The sequence below is a fragment of the Dermacentor albipictus genome, chromosome 10 (genome assembly GCF_038994185.2).
Source record: "Dermacentor albipictus isolate Rhodes 1998 colony chromosome 10, USDA_Dalb.pri_finalv2, whole genome shotgun sequence".
Taxonomy (NCBI): Eukaryota; Metazoa; Arthropoda; class Arachnida; order Ixodida; family Ixodidae; genus Dermacentor; species Dermacentor albipictus.
The window spans coordinates 42,195,834-42,212,437 of record NC_091830.1 but is presented as its reverse complement, the minus strand read 5'-3'; the positions used below and the strand labels follow the sequence as shown (position 1 = coordinate 42,212,437).

Here is a 16,604-nt window from a genome sequence, read left to right as displayed (position 1 = left end):
TTGTGAGGTACTTTATCGAACGCCTTAGCGAAGTCTACGAAGATGGCGTCAGTTTGTAGGTTATTATCAAGGTTGGCGTGAATGTCATGAAGAAAAATGGTTAGTTGAGTCTCACAAGAAAAACCCTTACGAAAACCATGCTGTGACGAATGGAAGAAGTCATTGGAATCTAAGAATTGCATGATTTGGGTGTAAATGACATGTTCCATCATTTTGCACGGTATACTTGTTAATGAAATGGGCCTATAGTTAAGAGGTGAATCAGTATTACCTGTTTTGTGCACGGGAACGACCTTCCTCATTTTTTAGTCATCTGGAATGGTTCCTTCGGAGAGTGATTGTGAAAACAATAAAAAGAAAATACTAGAACAGGCTAGGTTAGTGTTTTCAAAATTTTTGGATTGATGTCTTCTATGACGGCGGCAGATCAATTTTTTATGTTATCTATTATGCACGAAGTTCCGAAAAATATATTTGAATGTATGCACTTTGTTGTATGAACAGTATTTCTTCTGTGTTTTGCTATTATCAGTTCATTTGATAAATGGGTTTATTTTGAAATAGTTGTTTGGGAAACTCATTTCCATAGTTGCACCCTGTTGCATATTTTGTGCTTGTCTTTTTCTTTTCTTCATTTCTTTTTTTCTTTTGCAGCGAAGCTATGAAGGGCTACTTTCCCTACTATCATCTCTTTGTGTAGAAGAAAATCTCGAAGATAGCGCGATGCCGGGCCTATCCACAGTGGAGGTGACGCAGGCGCTAAGCACTCCCATACCTGGGCCGACTCGAAGATAGTACGATACCGAGCCGAGCCGCGGCGGAAGTGAAGCAGGCGTTAAACACTCCCCGCACGTGAGGCGATCCCGAAGATAGGGAAATAATGGCCCGACGCGCGGCGCAGCTGCAGATCACCAATAAGGGGCCCAATGACACAGCTTCGCTGGTCATCCTTGTTCATTGAGTGGAAGGGCACTGTTTTTTGCTCTCTGAAAGCTGCGTATTTGTTGTCAAAGAAACTTGTAATGCGTTGTATTAAATGAACTGAGCAAAACCTCTGAAAAACAAATTTTCTCCGATCAATGAAAAATCGCATTCTGCTCATTCTCATCATCTATTATCCTAATTTTGGCTGTAAGAAATGATTCTCTCGCGGTGGGGACACTCAAGTCCTGTTATTTTATTTATAGAATATGTTGATAGATTAGACGGAGTCGTGAAATGAGTGAATAACAGCCTTGCCACTCTCCACTCGCAGTTTCCAAACAGGGCAAGAGGGCACTAGATGAAAAATGTGACGTGAGAAGGCAAGGAAACGGCTACTACCATAGACACGACAGTGGTAGCGGGCGCACTGAAGGTATACGGTGTGGTACGTTTCTGCCATTCCTAAAAGAAGAAACACCACACAAGTCTGTCAAGCGGACAACTGACGCAGAACGCTCGGATTGAAAGCCACCTTAAAGCACCCTCGGGTCCAAGTAACACTACGGAAGCGGTCACACGTCAAATCAACACTTCTGCGCCCGCCGAGGCAGCTTTGCGGCTATGGCATTGCTCCAGGTCACGTGTTCCCCATACCGACCGCTGCTGTCACAGTTAGACGGGAGTGAAATAGAAAAAATTCAAGTGCACTTAGATTAAGGTTCAGGTTAAAGCACACAAGGGTATCCAAATTAGTTCCGAGCACGCCACTACGGCATGCCTCACATACCGATTGTGGTTTTCGCACGAAGAGTGCCACAATTTGATTAAGGGTTAACATTTCTTCCACAGTGTGATGTGCCACGAGAGACAATGACAATGCTTACCCTCTAGAGGGTATGAGCACTGGCGCACAGCAAAGCCTCAAGAAAACACGTTTAACCATGCATCCTGTGTACTACGCAGAAAACAGCAGTGGTGCGTGCAGGGTAGCCTCAAACATCAACTCGCCACTCTCGCACTTGACAAAGCGTTGAAGAAATCAAATATTCACCGCGAACATCACCGCTGATTATTGTCAGTCAAAGCGAAGGGCACAGGAAGTTTCGCTTACATCGATTCCTGCAGTGCGCAGCATCCGCATAAATTTTCCAGCTTGCTCCTTATCTTGTCTGGGCAATCGTACGGTATGCTGCACCGTCCAGCAGGATTTTCTTTACTAGTCATTGCTCGAGGCTTCACTGAGCCAAGCCCGAGATGGGCTCACTGCGCATGCTCGCACTTCAGTACATAAGAACCCCTCGCCGGGGAAGCGCATGGCTACTTGCTTCTCGCTGACCGCTCCCATCACATCATCATGCCGCTCGTGGGTTACTCGGCCAAGTCCAAGTTCGTGAAAAAGAAAACCCGGCGGGTGGTCCTGGCTGAACGTCGGAGGGCCACTTCTGCCTTTGCAGGTAGGGCCACGTCTCCTGTTCGGTATAATTTTACTTCCTGTATGCTAGCGCTGCAGCGCCGTAAGCGTGTCGATGTGGTAGGGCGTAGTTAAACTTGTTGGTTCGACAGCTTTATTTCAAGATTTAGTGACTACGGCGCAGGCGACCGGGCATTGAAGAATGCGCTTGTTGCGTTCTATTTGTTTCGTTTTCTCTCCTGGAAGTTAGTTTGGTTTGGATGGCGCCCAAATATATTGTGGCAGAGCGTTCGATCCGCACGACTAAGCCTGTGTCTAAAGCAGCAGTGGGACATGTTGGCATCCTAAAGCTACGGAACCGTGCTGCACCGTCATTTGTCTTGCAAGTGACGCCAGTGGTCGCCAAATGGGCTGCCTAATCTTAAGTTTTCAAGTTAATGTTAGAGCTTTGCTTGATTGAAAGGCAAGAAAAAAAATGCTAGGAAAACTTCCCTTAGCGCTGTGGCTTACTGCTGAGCTCCCTGCAGACAGCTTCATTCAAAAATGACTTAAGAAAACTCTGGCGCCAGTGATTATAAGGCCGTAGTATGGCCGTTCGACTTGCATGCGAACTATGAGCTGTATACGCCTTTGTGGAAGCTTCAAACGCCTTTGCGCCTTTATACGCTTGTTGTATTTAAGAGCACCTTTATATAAATCCAGCCATTTGCAATGATAACACATACAAGCAGACGTTTCATTCACAATATTTAGAAAAATAGAAGTACTTGCAGACTTCAAAGTGGGAATGTTTGAAGCCGCAAGCACGACCGTCAGGAGAGTTTACGTACTAACAACTTCTCACGCTAGCTCAATTGATGAACTAGAATTTCTTGTAATTTCTTTTTTCTGAAGATTTGATGCCTATGAACAGTATGGCGCGTGCTCTACCTTCTGTGTTCGGTGCACGCAGTGAACACAGTGGCGGGACCATCATCCTTGATATGGCACCTTCGTCAGTAGACTATCGCAGCGCGCTAGAATGTGATTTAGCCTGCATTAGGGTCATGTAGCGATGGTGCTTGGTTCCTCATAGCCTGCATCTGAGAATGCCCCGTTTCGCTGATGAAACTGCCCAAATTATTTGTCTTGCCGGTTACCGAAGCTTTAACAGTTGCGATCACCGGCGTAGGCGGCCCGGTCGGCTGATGTAAAGGACAGAAAACGTCTTGAAGAGCGCTCCCTTGAAAGTTACGATGCGTGTTATCTTCGCTTTTGCTCACCGATACTCCGGCGTCATCACCGGCAATCGCAGGTTATCGTATAGCTGTGTAACTGGTAAGGCGCGAAAGAATTCCGTGTGGCTGCGCATGCTCAAATGCATTCCGTATGGAAGCACGTGTTATAAGTACAAGGTGTCCGTGTACCTCGAAGCACGGCGTTCGAGAGCACTTTGCCATTGTGCGCATGATTTAAGTGGCGGCACAGTGCCGATTTCCTACGAGCGAAAGCAGCAGCCTAGCTCTAGGCACAAAGACAAAACGCATTGCAATCTACAATTCTGCGCAAGCGTCATATAGGCTGACTTTTTCAAAACGCGGTGCGCCCGGTCGTTCTAGTGGTTATGGTCACTCAGGAGTAGTGGTACTCACGTAGCGTGCACGCTATGGCCTCCATGACAGTGAAGTTGGGCAGCGCAGTGGGCGTGTAGTGTCGTAGCAGAAGTGCCATTTCCGCCAGCTAGGTTCCCTTCCTTCAGACAGTATTTTGTGCTATTACTGTGCAAACCATGATCTGGTTTTTGCGCTCGCCCTTGCGTCATTGGTTCGCTTGTGTCATATTCTTGAAGCAAACGCACATCTCGCGTATCGCGCATCAATCCGATGCCGCGCCAAATCTACTTTTCATTTATACTCGGCTGGGAAATCGGTAGCCTGCGCTCACTCTATTAGCACTCCGGTGAGCATCCTATCAAAGCCGAGCATTAAGTGTGTTCTTGTTCTTTGATCATTAGCTTATCACTAAGTTTTCATCACTACATTAATATCCGCGGCATGCAGTCAGTCTCTTTGCTATTCATCTTCAAACCATTTCGCAGCATCTGATCATAGGCCATATATGCCACTCTTCGTTTATTGGTGCGCAATATTGCCTGAATTCCCTTTCAACGTATCGACCCACTGTGGCCACGTGGCGTATACGGCCTTGGAACACTCCTTGAACGCTTCCAGCACTACTGACGTGGCTCGACAGCTAAACTTTACGCAAACTATTCCTAGCTTTTGAAAGCTTTCGATCTTATGGTCAACGTAGGTTTGCCGGATTTACGAGCGCAATGACAGTTCTCTGAAAGCTGTTTCATTGGGGCATACAAAATAGTTTCTTACAATTATTACTACGGCGAACATCGGTGCTGCCATCATTCAGCTGTCGTGGGAGATGGTTAGTTTAAGGATTCGTCTGATCTTCGTGCTTGTATGTTCATACGTTCATTTGGTTTCGTATATTGCGCTTCATATCTGCGTTCATCTACACTTCCGAATACAAAAGGCAATAAGACTCCGGAAGCACATAACCACTGTTGATAGCAGCGGTTCCGCTTCTCCGTGTGCCTGTCGTTTCATGGCATGCTCATCGAGCTTCTGGTCTGGAGGTGACGTCCTCGAAACCTGCCATCATGGAATTTTAATGTTGCTTCAATTGTTCATCAAGCTGTTTTTTCTTGAAAAACGTCAGTTCACAAAAGTTTGTAATGAAAGATAGACCAGATTACGACAAATGCATGTACTATCATTACAATGCTAGCTGCACCACCCTGCTTTCAGCTCCCATAGACACTGGCTCCTCAGTTCCTTTTAGTACTTCTACGAACCTCTGTGCCCACAGCTGCTATGTCGATGCGCCGCACTCAGTGGCTATTCTACTGGCTACCGGCAACAGTTCTTATCATGCAAGTATTGGTGCTGATGCCTCTAATTTGGCTTTTTTTTTCCCCCACAGATATGCCCCGCGTGCTGGTGCGCTTCTTCGTGGTGCTGCTGCAGCTACCTATCCGCATCATTCTGCTTGCACTGCGGATTGTCGCGGCCTTTCTGCCAGCCAGGCTCCTTTCATGGGTGACTATGTAGGTAGCCTCCACCCAGCGCCGTCCTTCAAGACGCCGCTTCTTCCTGTGAAATGGACTCCGAGCCAAAATGCCGACGACATTCAAGAGATATCGCAGACCTGAAACATTGAAAAGGACGAAATGGAGCTGATTTTAGCCGGACCAAGTCATGATTGTTTTTAACCTCACCCTACATTGGCATCACGTACGTCACCCACTCGAGCTCTATTTCAGACCACATTAGACAATAAAGTCATTTCATGGGAAGTTTATATTTGATTGCATTCCTTGCGTGCCCACGTTCTTTGATCTGCCTGGCTATCTGGCTTCGAGGCTGTATAGAGAAAAAAAAAGATACAGGTATCGATTGGTACTTTCGAACCAAGAATCCGACTACTGTAAAATTAATAGGCTGCTCAGCAGTGCGTCGCGCACCAACGCATTATCACAGGTTGCTTCATGCCTTAGCATTTCGCACAAATTTCTTCCATGTGTGCACACATGCTACAAGGAAAACACTTCTATTTGCGAACTGAATAGTTCAAGAAAAAGTTTATTCAGTCCATTGCCACATAACTTAACACTTGCGTTTCGGCTAATTTTCACGTCCTAAAGACATAAATGTGAGACAGACTTCTATGATACATTTTCAAAAGTATTTGTTGCTCCACAGGCACTCGATTTCCGAGGGACGGTGACAAGTTCTGCCGTCGCGGATGGCGATCCATCACTGTCGCATGCTGCTCCGCCGGTTTTTCACCAGCCAAAAGATTTCCCTTGTCGCCCGGAATTCCATGTGGCGACTTTGCTAGGGATAGCATAAGTGCGCAACAACATCAGAGCAACTAGTGCGCGCTGATCCGCTCACTTCGGCCTGAATTCGCTCTTGCCACATAAATTATCCCGTGGCAGGAAAGAAGCAAACAGTAGAATCGTCTATCGCTTAATCTAATCTCAAAATGAGGCCGAAGTTTCGGCGCTGTCTTGTCGTTATTGTGAAGATCGGTTCTTCGTTTCGACACTGTTAGGCCTGCGACGGCACCGAGAGCTGCAAAAGTGTTTTGAGCTTTGCTCACCAGATGGCGTGACGCCATTTCACGCTAGCCATTTAAAACGGGTTTGCACTGGTGATGACAGAATATACTAGATCTAATGCCCCTTGGTTTAAACAGTGGCCTCGTGGTATGTTTAAAATTGTTTTACACGCGTACAATTGCTTTGATTCGAACAGCAACGTAAACTTACTGCTACTTTATTTGGTGACGTGTCAGTGTTGTCGGCCCCCGACGTGAAACGCTCTGGTTGTCGCTGTCGCTTGAATATCGCGTACGTGTGGTTGCCGCTTTCACCCCCTATACACCAACGTTTCACTCGCAAAACTGCTAAGTTGGTTGTGATAGCCTCCGCATTAACTTAAAGGGAAGCTGAAGAGTCTGTCGAATTTAATAAGACGCTCATATACGGATGCGGGAACCTTATAAACCATGTAGGTAAATTTGGTTTTTTTTTTCAATTAGGAGCGACGTAATCGTCGGTTGAAATTGCGCTGTAGCTCCGCCCCCCGTCGAATACCGCACGCTGCTGCTGACGCTCACGATGCGAGCGGAGACCGGAAACCGCGGTGTTGTGACGTCAACTCTAATGTTTCGTTCCTTCGCAGCGTCCGCGACCGTGCCTGACCGCGCTTGTTTCTGCGTGCGTGCCATAGTAATTTGCTTCGATCGACCCTGCATTCCTTTGTTGGTGCGTCTGCGCGTATGTAGAGTGGTAGTCAACGTGCGTGGTAGTCAACGTGAGTGGCAATCAGTGTGAGTGGTAGTCAACAGATGAAGGTCACTACACGTACTGCATGAACCGGGAAGCTTTTCACACGTTTCAACCGTCTTTGTAGATTGCCGACAGCTTTGGACAGCGCACAGATGCCGACGATCGCATCCCCGCTTACGTTCCACGAGGAGGCATGCAGGAACACAACACTGCAGTTGTTTGACCGGAAACGAGCTCACTAGATCGCCGAGATCACTAGATCGCTTTGCAAAAACCATACTCACCAAAGAGCATTTCCAACACGAGGAGATCCCAAGACTGCTTTCGTTCGCGTCGAAAGCACTGCTCGCACCAACATCATTTGCTTCTTCGAGAGGCCGGCTCTTCGCAGTCGGCTCGTACATGTAGGGAGTGACGCTGAACTCCTCAGAAAAATGCAGTCTCTATATTTTCCATTACCGCCTCAGAAAAACAGCACCAAACTACCTGGCACCGCGCTTCATGTGTAGCGGCAGCGGTCGGTCGCTAGAGTTGACGTCATGAGGCGCCCGACCAATCACAGACGGAAACGAGACGCGCGAGCTGGGCGTGTCCGCTGCTGCACTTTTCGTCGAAATAAAATATGTTTGCGCTTTCTTTCGCTCAAATTCGATACGACATTCGAATTCGGAGGGTTGAAAACCATTATTTACAGATGTTCACTCATTTTTTCTTGAAAACCTTTCAGCTTCCCTTTAAAATACCAAGGTGCCATTTCTATTGTTTTAAAGTCGAGCTTTCTTTGCTTCTTCCTTCGACTTTCCCACTGCTGCTGCTGTCTAGCACACCGCGTCAGGGCATGTTCTGTGGAGGGTGTTGGTCAGGGCCATGGCAGGGGTGGGGAATAGTGGAAAGTGGACCCGTGTGCCCCTGTGGCCCTGTGCTCGTTTGGGCTAGTGCACCGGGTTCAATGTGCACAATGCCCTCTGGAGCTCTCTGGGCATCGCCACACCAGCCTCTTGAGAGCTGTAATTGTCCGTGACCCGCCGCAGAAGCGTTACAAATAAGGCCGTGCTCAACAATCTACTAACGTGCAAGTCCAAGGAGAAGTTGCATATATTTATTGTAGAAAGGAGGGGGGAGAGGCGGCAGATAATGGGCAGAACTAACGGAGTCACGAAACGAGTGAATAACAGCCTCGCCACTCTTCGCTCGCAGTTCGCATACGGGTAGGGGTAGGATAGGGAAAAGGTGACGTGAGAAGGGAAGAAAACACTACTACTCTAGACACGACTGCGGTTCAGGGAAACAGGATAAATTTAAGTTCACGTTGTCCACGTGACGGTACGGTACGTTTCCGCTATTTATGAAAAATAAGCACCATGTAAACTTGTCAAGCGACAACTTACGCAGGAAGAGCAGAATGAGAGACGCATTAAAGTGGGCCGTAGAGTCAAAGCGACACTGCGGAAGTGGTCACAAGTTCAATCAACACTTGTGTGCGCAGGAAAAAAAAAGTTCGTCAACTTATATGAGTTGTTGAATGTTGTTCCCGCAACTGTATTATCGAGCAATATTTGTCAGATTGATGTCAGAGATTATGTACTTAGAAGGGTGTTTGAAATGCCAGTTTCACGTTCTACAAAACATTTTTACAAATGGTAACCTTCCCAGTTTGAAAACTGCATCAGTAAAAAAATATTTTCATTTCATCAAATAAATTCCAATTTTGTAAGGCGGCTCAACCTATTGAACACTGCTTTATTGATTGTAAAGAATCCATTTTAGTCTGGGATGTCTTCCATAGACATCTGCAGTAATATGTAGATCTAAATTCTGGTAGTATCCGATATCTTGTTCCGTGTGATGGTGTACCATTCGATGTGTTTTTAATAATAGTCTTGCATATCCTGCGGACAACTCGTATACAAGACCGAAATGCAGTAAGAACAATTTCCTGAAGATTACATTTCTCTGAAATGATTACGCACATAAAGGACATTTACGATCCAAATGAATTTGAACCACGTTGGTATACAATATTGACTGTTTTTGTGATGGATTACATTGCTTTGTGTAGTGTTTTCTTTGTACCTAATGCTTGTTCAGCTGCCATTCGTTAGGACCACCTGGTGCTCGCAATATTGCAAATAGTTCCTCCAGATATAGCTTCGATTCACTGTAATAAATACCATGCAAAAATAATGGTAGTCATTTAGCCTAGTTAGTAAGACACTGGACTTGTAAGTTTGGGCTCGTAGTTTCGGAACTCACCACCACCACCATCTTTCCTTTCCAATTTCTTTAATTTTTTTATAGAGTGCGCCATGTTACGCGTTACGGACGCATAGACAAACGGACGTACAGATTTCCTGGGTGAGTGGCTTAGGAATGCTTACGTGTTAAAAATAAATATTACCCGAGGTTACTTACTGCGATACCCCAAAACACGAGAAAGCTGGCTTGCACAGACAAAACGCTACAGCGCTGTATGCGTTCAGTACATCTAATCACGGTCGCCCATATCTCATACGCAGAACTATAGAAATATGTGCACGGACGCCTTAGGGACGTCACACAGCCACTTACTACGCAGTTTTCTCTTTGTTCAAATGAATTCGATTTTGCTTCGTTGTGAGTAGAAGACGTGGGACAACATAGCTGTTTATAGTAGGGGTACGGCACTGCGCATGCGCAGTACCGTGGCCCCCAGGCGCTCGACGGTACTCTCCTCGCCCTCATAATTAGGCGGGGTTTGCTTTACACTACCCGTCGCCAGGAGCCTCACAGAGCCGAGCCAGGTATATGCCATCTGAGCATGCTCGGCCTTCTGGTTATAAGAGCCGCACGCTCGGATGAGCTAGGCTGTTCGCTCTCGTAAGCTGCGCAGTTCGTACATCATGCAGCGAATAAAAGCCAAGAGCCTTACTGACCGAGCGTACCGCAAGGCTCAGAGAAGAGCGGAGCGGCGGGCAGCCCAGCCGAGACGTGCAAGGCCCTCCAGATCCACGACTGCAAGCTGGGTGGCGCACTGCGCTTCATTGCTTTGTAAGTTTACTCTCTTTCGCGTAATACTATAACGGAGCGAAGAGTGCGAATGCCATCGGCCGTGATGGAACTAGTTCTTGGGTAGGGCAGTTTTACTTAAATAGCTGTCTACGGCAGAACTACGGTGTCATCGATGTTTTTCTTGTTACCTTCTACTTTCACAGTGTTTTTTTTTTTTGGACGGGTGGGCGCACCTTGCAAGCAAGAGCTTCACACAGCGTGACATAGAACAACGCTTTGTCCTTTGGTTGCTTTGCCGTGTCTTGTGTCGCGCCGCTTAATGCTGTTGCTTACCTTACTTTGCTGCGCTGTCTCTTTGTAGTACATTTGGTTTGTTCAGCTATAAACTGTTAGAGACGGGGCATGCATTGGCTCAGAACCGCTTAGCCTGAAACAGAAGGACGCTTACGTACCCGGCGCTTTCGAAAGCGTATGCGACTTCTTGTCATAACGGTGCTGTCGGTGTTCGACAGATGGGTCGCTTGCTCAGAGTGAAGTTAGGGAGACAATCGGAGCCCTTTACCGGATTCCCTGTAGTAATACCACTGGCTTATAAGCCCCTTTAATGACTTTTTTTCGCAAAAACTGCTTGTAGGAATTTTTTGAAGGCGCTTGTGAGTTGTTATTGTGACCGTTATATTAACCTGGGAATGATGACCAGTCTACGTATCTGCTTATACGCTTGCTCCATTAGGACACAAACTATATCGTGTCATTGGGATTTCAATATGCCAACCTTTATGGAGCGCGCTGTGCTACGTCAACGACGTTGTGGCTCTGATACCGATACCGCACGTATACTATGGTCTCTGTGAAATACATAGATGACTGCAAGCGCTGCGGGCAGTCGGTTATCAGAAGTGCTTCCTGCGCCAGATAGGCGCCGCTCCAACAAACAGCGCTGAATTCCGTCTTTTAAGTTACCCGGCATCATACGTTCGGTTGTCAAGCTTTATTAGACAGTTTTAGAACATCACCTGTCGCCTTACGTACGTTAAACGTAAACACCTTTTTGGGACGTCACGGTGCGCGCTCTTTCAAGTTTTGTAGTTTACCTCACGGAAACAGAAGCGTAAAGAAAACGTTATCAAACAGGACGCCGTCTGGTGCTTAGTGCCAATCGTATTCAAGCCAAGACGATCCATTAGCCATCATCCTGCTGTTGCTATGTGGACCCGTATCGTTACATATACGGGCGCCAGAATCGGGGAACGGTCTCAGAAAATGGGCGAACTAATGCGCTCGTATTAACAGGTGAGTTTAAAGCATGCGAACGCTCATTAAAATAGTTACTCATGATCAACGCGAGTATGAGCGTACTCTTAAACAAAAGTACGCCCTTTATGGTGTATATCTGCCACACAATAATCGTAATCTGCATTGCTTGCGTTTCCTTTCTTGTAAACGCCGCGGCCGCCACTTTCCTGTCCGGGACGCTGTCATTCTGACAACGCGCATACCGTTCATTACAAAGAAGTGCCAAGCTCGCCGCGGTAACGAAAGCAAATGCGGACAAGACAGATTACAATTATTGTTGCGTGGCAAAAGGGTGTAATTTTGCTTCAGGGTGTAGCGATCACGAGAGTTCCGGCTGAAGCGGGAGCTATGGGTGCCGCCACGTTCTGCAACGCTATTTCTTAGGGTCCGTAAACATTACGGACGTTAAACTCGCGAAATAACGTGCGTTATTATAGCGTTCCGAGCATGTGCAGTGAGAAGGGTGCTATTTTTTACGTACATAATGCTTTTACGTTCAGTTGCAAACGCTAAACTAAAACTTTCCATTGTGATGTACGGTATCCAGTTTTATACGCATTGTAAGACCTACCCAAATCTATTTCTCGGTTGGGCCGTTGTCAAAACAAGGGCAATAATGATTGTATGGTGAACGAAGGCAGCCAAAGTCGAGTATCGTGTCGGTTGATCGCGCATTACCACGTCGCCAAGTTCCCGTGGCATGTTACTACCGTATCACAGCCATCATTCTTGTGAATCCTGTCGCGACATAGAACAAAACTATGTGCTTATTTCCAGTGTGCTTTATCTGGAGAAAACTTCTCGGGAGGCCAAGCCTTGGTCCTGATGTATCAATGTACCCGTTTCTTTCCACAGATTGGATGACCATGCCCATGCGCCTCTGCTATCTTGCGCTGACGGTGCCATTCCGCATCATCTCGTACGTGGTGCAGACCCTCGCGGCCGTACTTGCATCCTACCCCCATTCGTAGGAGAACCAGTGCATTGATGACGGCATTGTTTTTAGTGACCCCGCCTACACCTGGTGCCGAAACGACCGAAGATATGGAGAGGGCCCAACGGACCTAAAAAGGACTCTAAAAGGACGAATTGCAACTTTTTTAGCAAGCACAAATCGTGCATTCTTTTAAGCTCTGTACATTGGCATCGCGTTACGAAGTCTATCCATGTTGTAGACATGACGCAATAAACGTAATTTCGTTGCGATTTTTATAAGCGCTAGCGTTTGCTTGCGTACTTTCACCCGGAATCTTGTCTGATGGGCTATCCTGCCTTGCAGCGTTGTACTAACGCAAAGTAGCATTAATAAAAACATTTAATTTTTTATTACACAACCAAGGCCTATTCTTTTGTGTGTGAGGGTTTTATCACTGTTTCACGTTGGCATTGTGTCACCGACAGATTTCGTCGCGGTGTCGGGTTTATGGCTAAATATTCCGCACACGTCGGTTCCAAGTCAGCCCAAATCTCTTGATAACTATGAAAATCGCGACTATCAGAAGAAAGATATTCTATCGAGTTAAGATTGACAATTAAAGCAGCAGTTCACTACGATGTAATGTTGGCATCTTAAGAACACAAATGTGTTTTTCCTGTCCTGGATGAGTTTGCCCTAAACGATCCCTACACATCAATGAATTTCTCGCAAAACTACAGAGATGGTTATGCGGGTCTCTGAATATGCCTTCAAACACCTGGGCTTCTTATTGTGCACCTTAATTAACGCACGCAATTGTCTCGGCAATTCTCCCCCATTGGAATGCAGCTGATGTTGCTTGGAATAGAAGGCCAAATTTTGTCAGCAGTTGAGTGTCACTGAGATTGCGCTGTAGGTTCTATCGGCGTCACGCATGCTGATTTGGACAGCCAGACTTTTTGCGCTGTCTGTAACAATCTACACGTCAAGGTCACGTGTGTGCAAAGCAGCAAGTCGTCCTGCACAGTCGATCAATTTCACTGATATCGGGCCCGTATTTCATTCTGGTGAGAAAACAACTGATACTCAGCGCACTTAGGTTCCTTTCATGGTACTAGCCAAGTAAAACCGGGTTGCTTCGCTGGCTGCGGCTGGTAGTTTTGAGAAACACTGTAAAGAAGGCAGCGTTGCCTCGAGCTGGAAGTTCGCATCTAAACTGCTCACGCCACAAAAGTATGGTCCCTTACGTTTGCGCCAGGAATAGACAGGGGTCTTGGAAGAGAATAGCAGGATTAACAAGCGATGAAGGCGGCAATGTTGGGTCGTTGAGATTGTTGACATAGGTCCAGTGGCCCCCACAGCACCCAATTCAACGAGCGAGAACGTGACTGCATTTCCTTTTTCGTATGCGTGCAAAGTGTATTGGTGCTGTGCACTGCATCAAGAGACAGGCGTAGTCTATCCTAAAAAAGAAGGTGCGAATTTTAGGCCAAACACGTTTTCATTCAGGGGTGCTGCTTGCGTCCTACCAGCCGCTTGCGGGCATTATGCGTCGAGCACGCAAATTTGCAAGCAATATGTGGTGAAACAGTTTTAGGTGGCACTTTTGGGACCTTTTTTTACGAATACAGGTGCTTTTTTTTCATGCACATGTGGTGCCAGCAAAGCATAAAGCTTCTTCACTGGCAATGGGCTTCTGTGACGGAACGGCTCTGACAAACCCGTGCTCATTTTACAGCGAAGCTGTATGCCTCCACCGCCCAAGCAAATTTTTCTGTCATAAGCAAAAAACTCCCACATACGTGGGCCGATGCCGGAGATAGTGCAATACCGGCTGCACCCGCAGCGGAGGTGAAGCAGGTGTTAAGCACTCCCCATACGTGGGCCGATGCCGAAGATGGTGCAATACCGGGCCGACCCGCGGAGGGAGTCAAGCAGGCGTTAACCACTACTGATACAGGGGCCGATCCTAAACATAGTGAAATGCCAGGCCGACCATCAGCGGTCATGAAGCAGGCGTTAAGCACTACCCATACTTGTCCCGATGCCGAACATAGTGCAATGCCGGGCCGACCTGCGGCGGGTATGAAGCAAGCGTTAAGCACTACCCATACGTTTCCAGATGCCGAACATAGTACAATGCCGGGCCGACCCGGGGCTGGGATGAAGCAGGCGTTATTCGTGGGATAAATGAGCAGACAAAAATGAAATAAAAAAGTTAGAATGAGCGCCCCCAGCTGGTTCACGTCAAAAAACCGAAAAACAAGGTCAGTGGAAAGGGGCAATATGAATTGCGGGAGCTACCCTGTTTAAAAGCTTAGACGTAGGCTATCTTGAGCTATTTGTAAGGGAGTGCAGAACCGCGTGTCAGCCTCAAGGAAAACCTCTTGGGGGCTATTGTCGAAAATGTAGTGGAAAGAAAAGGACTGTTAACCTGATCGACGGCACTCCCGCCATGCTTTCTTTCTACGGCGCTTCTGACTGTGATACTTGCCTTCGCATACCGGCAGGACTGACTTTGCATTATAGTATATAGTAGCAAAAGTCGCTGCTGTGGCAATATACGCTCTGAAGAAGTAGGTGTGAGCGTAGACGGAAATGAGGGAGGGTTGATCAGAAAAGTCATCCAACTCACTGAAAAAAAAGCAAGAAATGCCATGGTTGTGTTGTCTCATATATCTCGCTGTATCAGATATATAAGACCCGTCTATGGCTCGAAATTGCGAAAGAGCACTGCTATGCAGAAACGCTTTCATCGAACACAGCACCTTGACTTTTCGTCACTCATCTTTTTTTATTGCTACAGTAGGTGACGACTGCTACACGTTCCTTAGCTTATACAATGCTTCATTTGAGTTTCTAATTCCGTCCACCTGCCTGCGTAAAAATGATAATTAAGAATCGCACTAAGTGCCTGATGCGTCCGCTGGAAGAGTAGTACACAAGCATCTATGTTAAGCGTCATATAAATGACATTTTTTTCCCGGCTTCTCAGATGGTCCCGAAACAAATTTTGATGCTATGCGTAGCTAGCTAGATACGTCAGCCTTTTTGATCGCGAGAGCTTGTCGGGACTAAGTCTAGCGATTGATTACAGTGGCTACTTTCACTATGAAGCTATCACTGTGTCTCTTTCTTTGTGAAGGGTGTACTTCGCCAAAACAGCGTTGAGATATCACAGAGATCACTCGCTCTGGTGGCTTATTGTTCAATATATAGAGCTTCTGATAAACAGTACAGCAATTGAACGACAGCATAACTGAATCTAAAATCAAGCGCATCTTGACAACGCCAAAGATTACATACTAACAATTGAGAAATGCTTCTTTCTTGTATAGGGTCAAATGAAAATACCTACAACTTCAATATTCAAGGGACGTTATAAAGAAACATAAACCCTCGTATCTCGACTAATGCTAGAATTGATGCTTTTCATTGAGCCTCTTGACTGGAGAAGACCGTACACGTGTCAAGAATAGTGGGAAATGACCGTGAAGTGCCGCCACCACTTCTGCCAAGGGGTGGTACTGCAATCTCCTTTCTTGAGTCCAGGTGGAATGTTGAGTGCAGGGACGCTGTATAATATTGGGCTGTATCCGTACAGCCAGTTAAAAGACAATTTAAAAATTCTATTCTCCGTAATCTCTTGGTGATAGATTGATCATCGCTAGAGAGACTTAACTGTTGCATAATTTTTATATTGCGCTGAAATCCTAACTCCGGTAGGTCAATGCAAGTCACGTCGTTGGTCCATTGTGCCTCAATAAATGTTTTTCGCACTTGTTATGTTCAGTAAAGGACTTTTTAAAATACAATGCTGCGGATTTTTAACGCAAAAAAATATTAACAAGGCGCGAGCACAACTCATGGCGCCAAGGCGATTTGATGAGAAAACATTGATAACTGGAGAAAAGATCGGTACGTTGGAAAACGGTAATTTACTAACGCCACCCGGCTAACTTTTTTAAATTTTTAATGTCCTTTTAACGTTACTGGCAAGGACCTTGCCCCAGATGCCACGTTCAAAGTTGATCACGCGCACCGAAGTTGACCTTCAAACGTTCCACCAACGTACGATGACTACGAGATGCCTTGCTTGCAAATGATTATCTGTAGACGCGGTAAAAGACACTGCTGATCCCGCATTTGTGTGTGTGGGCAACCATGTGTATCCTTCGCGCCCATCATAATGCGCTTAGCAAATTCTTGTCCACAGT

General features: G+C 46.5%; 2 long non-coding RNA genes across 2 annotated transcripts; both read left to right on the top strand.

Moving 5' to 3' along the window:
- The first annotated feature begins 1,621 nt into the window (after positions 1 to 1,621).
- On the top strand, positions 1,622 to 5,692 carry LOC135907353 (uncharacterized). The gene is made up of 2 exons (XR_010565979.1): positions 1,622 to 2,378; positions 5,315 to 5,692. It is a non-coding gene; the product is annotated as an uncharacterized lncRNA (long non-coding RNA).
- Positions 5,693 to 9,819: 4,127 nt separating this feature from the next.
- LOC135907401 (uncharacterized) lies at positions 9,820 to 12,805 on the top strand. Its single transcript, XR_010565994.1, has 2 exons — positions 9,820 to 10,214; positions 12,327 to 12,805. It is a non-coding gene; the product is annotated as an uncharacterized lncRNA (long non-coding RNA).
- Positions 12,806 to 16,604: the final 3,799 nt, after the last annotated feature.